The sequence below is a fragment of the Pinus tabuliformis genome, chromosome 2_1 (assembly GCF_031772625.1).
Source record: "Pinus tabuliformis cultivar Carrire ecotype Pingquan chromosome 2_1, CPIR1, whole genome shotgun sequence".
NCBI classification, from domain to species: domain Eukaryota; kingdom Viridiplantae; phylum Streptophyta; class Pinopsida; order Pinales; family Pinaceae; genus Pinus; species Pinus tabuliformis.
The window spans coordinates 798053585-798057708 of record NC_142299.1 but is presented as its reverse complement, the minus strand read 5'-3'; the positions used below and the strand labels follow the sequence as shown (position 1 = coordinate 798057708).

General features: G+C 41.1%; 1 pseudogene; it reads left to right on the top strand.

The window, feature by feature from the left end:
* The first annotated feature begins 207 nt into the window (after window positions 1-207).
* Window positions 208-2509, top strand: LOC149202993 (potassium transporter 7 pseudogene; annotated as a pseudogene).
* Window positions 2510-4124: the final 1615 nt, after the last annotated feature.

The following is a 4124-nucleotide window of genomic DNA, read 5'->3' as shown; positions in this document are numbered from 1 at the left end:
AATTTAATGAGTTGCGCCGAGGGACAATTTGAAATTGAATGGTTTCCATCAGTTTCAACATGATAAGGCACTACCAGAAGTTGAAAGCATTGGAGCAAAAGTTGCTTGCTCATCCCTGTCATAATTCTGAAACAGGATTAACACCAGTTGAGGTATTTTCAAAGAAAAGCAGAATTAAATAGTGCAGCTCAGCAACTTTGAATGAAAATGCGTGACTCTCAGCTTCACAAATTTAGGGAAGAGTTAAATAATCGCTCAAGAGTGCTTAAGCGACTTGGACACATTGATTCTGATGGTGTGGTGCAAGTGAAAGGTCGGGCTACATGTCTCATTGACACAGGGGATGAACTTCTTGTGATAGAGTTGATGTTCAATGGCACATTCAATGAGCTGGATCATCATCAAACAGCAGCACTTGCAAGCTGTTTCATTCCATACGATAAATCATCTGAACAAATACATTTGACTAATGAGCTTGTGAAGCCATTACGTCAACTTCAGGATAGTGCACGGTGGATTGCACAGGTGCAGCGTGAGTGCAGGTTAGAGGTTGATATAGAGCAGTATGTTGAGTCAACAACCCGTCCATTGGTCTAAGGGTGCTTCATTTTCAGAGGTTATCAATCAAGCCAGATATATTTGTTCCAGGTTTCTCGGGTGATGTACTACAAATCAACTTTGTTATTGGCATACGAAATCTTTGGGGTGGTTTATGGTGATTTGAGCACATCCCCACTATATGTCTATAAAAGTACTTTTGATGGAAAGTTGGGTAACTATATGAGTGAAGATACAGTCTTTGGGGTCTTTTCATTAATCTTTTCGACATTGACCTTAATCCCTGTTGTTAAGTATGTTGTCATAGTTTTGAGTGCAAGCAACAATGGTGAAAGGGGAACATTTGCATTGTATTCACTTCTTTGTAGACATGCGAAGTTGAGTTTGATTCCAAATCAGCAAGCAGCTGATAAGGAAGTTTCTACATATTATAATACATGGCAGATAGCTCAGAATACAGGAACCTCTCCTTTGAAGAGATTTCTAAAAAATCATATAAGACTACGCACAGGTTTACTGGTTGTGATTTTACTAGGCACTTCCATGGTAATAGGTGATGGTGTTTTCCACTTGCAATATCTGTTCTCTCATTAGTATTTGGACTTCAAGTACGCACTTCAAAGCTTCCTGACAGTGTGGTGGTGGTTCTTGCCTGCATTATATTGATTGGCCTTTTTGCTCTGCAGCATTTTGGCACTCATAGGGTGGCCTTTACATTTGCACCTATTGTGATTGCTTGGCTATTCTGCATCTGCGCAGTTGGCATATACAATGTTGTTTATTGGAATCCTAGTATATTACGTGCCCTCTCTCCTTATTATGCATACAAGTTTTTTCGGAATAATGGTAAAGATAAATGGATTTCTCTCGGAGGGATACTCCTATGTATTACAGGTACAGAGGCGATGTTTGCAGATCTTGGACACTTCACTCCTTTTTCCATCCGGATTGCCTTTGCAGGAGTTTTCTATCCATGTCTGATACTCTCTTACATGGGACAAGCCGCCTTTCTTTCAAAAAAATTTCATTCTGTTGACAGAACTTTCTACGATTCAATACCTGAGCGTGTTTTTTGGCCTGTGTTTGTAGTGGCCACCCTTGCTGCTATTGTTGGAAGCCAAGCTATTATTTCAGTGACCTTTTCAATCGTCAAGCAATGCCATGCTTTGGGTTGTTTTCCACGTATCAAGATAGTCCACACTTCGAGGCATATCTGTGGTCGAATTTACATACCATAAATAAATTGGATTCTCTTGGTTCTATGCCTTGCCATCACTGTAGGATTCAGGGATACCACCTTAATTGGGAATGCTTACGGCATTGTTGCTATCACTGTTATGTTTGTGACAACATGCCTTATGTCACTTGTTATAATCATTGTATGGCGAAAGAATTTTGTATGGGCTATTACTTTTCTTCTCTTCTTTGGATGGATTGAAGGATCCTACCTCTCAGCCTCTGTTATGAAGGTGCCACAGAGAGGTTGGGCTCCTCTTGCTTTGGCAGCAATATTTATGGTTGTCATGTATGTATGGAATTATGGTACATGGAGAAAATACATGTTTGACTTACAAAACAAGGTTTCTATGAAATGGATTCTCACACTTGGACCAAGCCTTGGAATTGTGCGGGTTCCTGGTATTGGATTAATCTATACCGAATTGGTCACAGGGGTTCCTGCTATATTCTCACATTTTGTCACAAATCTTCCTGCATTTCATCGAGTACTTGTGTTTGTGTGCATCAAATCAGTTCCTGTTCCATTTGTCCCTGCTGAAGAACGTTATCTTATTGGTCGCATTGGCCCAAAAGTATACCATATGTACAGATGTATTGTGAGGTATGGGTATAAAGATATCCCGAAAGATGATAATGATTTTGAGAATCGACTTATTCTCAGTATTGCTAAATTTATATAGATGGAAGCTGAAGAATCACAGTCTACAGCTATGAAAATACTTTTCTCAGGATGGTCGTGACTTGACAAACCAATCGGCACAACTGCAGTTACAAAGAAATCAAGTGTTCCATGTTCCCCGTATTAACAAGATGTTTTTTGGGGTTGGAGTCACTTTGCCATATATATATATATATATATATATATATATAATACAAATTTGCTTTTCTTTCTCTGCCGATTCTTCTTCCTTTGGAAGATAATTCGGTTCCTCTTCCTCATCCTCACTTGCCTCTTATTTTTCGCCCTCATAACCCACCCCTCGCTATGGTAAGGTTTATACCTACAACCGAGATATAAATTCCACCTGCTCCTAGGCCCACTGAGCAAGTGTTATGACGGATCAAGTTAGCTATAGACGGCCGTGTAGTCGGTGTAACGGATCATGCCGTAGATGGCCAAGTGGGAAATTATATATCCTTCCCAATACTTCGGATCGTTAGATTGGTTCGCCTCGGCTGGGGTTTATGACCAATGGGATGGGGTACATCTTTGGGGTAACTAAACCGGAATAAAACCTACGGAGAATAGTTGCAAAAAAGCACTTAACTGATGGATGGCTCCTTCTTTCAGTCTGTACGTCACAGATAGATTCCAAATCCATAAATGGGCTCAATTAGCTCAGCTCCTTCGTTCCTTTCCTTTCGGTCAGTTCGCTTGCTTCCTTTCTTTTGGTCAAAGCAACTACTCGACAACAGGAAGTAGTTCTCGCTAAATCCATTTCTATTCCCTCGAGTTCCTACTTCTGGGTATCGAGATCAGAGGCAGTCGATGGAGCAGGCACTCAAGAGCAGGCAATCGAAGAGTCTGTCCGTAGAAAGAAATACGCTCTTCGTTCTCCCTTTGAGGGGTTGGGGGTGGGAGCTGAAGGAATAGGAAGTGCGTAGAGAGAAAGAATTAGTCATTCCATTTTTGGAAGGCAAGGTTAGTAAGGCTGCTCTATTGTTAACTATTTACCCACCCACCCCAATTCCCGAAGGATGGCTCACCTAAGGTAGGAGGGTGAGGAAGGAATTGGGAATAAGGCTTATTTAGAAAAGGATATAAGAAGTAAGTTTTATATAAGAAGTAAGTTTTAGGATTTTCCTTCCCCTCGGAGGGAAAGTAACTAAAGTTCCTCTCCTTATCAGTCGAGCCCCCTGTCGGGTCCTTGCACTAGGAGGCGCAAGCCCCTCCGGGTCCTTCTTGAGTCTTTATTTCCATGGTTCATTCAATTATTCATTCCCACCCTTTGACTTACCGGATGATAAGCGAAAAAGCAGAAGTGAAAGGCAGTCATTGACTCTATACAGTGAGGTATCTCCTTACCATTTCTTTCCTAACTGAATGGGCTATCTTGACCATATATGTCCTTCCCTCCACCTTTAGTATCCTTCCCCCCTAATTCCCCACCTCTTATACTATGAAGAGTCTCCTTCCCCATATCTGATCTCTCCTTCGCCTGCTTCCCTAGATAGTTGCTATAGAACTGTCCCACAGCAGTCATTAGGGTCTATTCCCCACTTATTTCCTCCATACAGATGCTTTATTTACAGTTGGGATATTGTTCTAAGTAATGAACCCTATTATTTCTCTTAATGCTCTCCTCTATACAGTTAGAGATATCCTT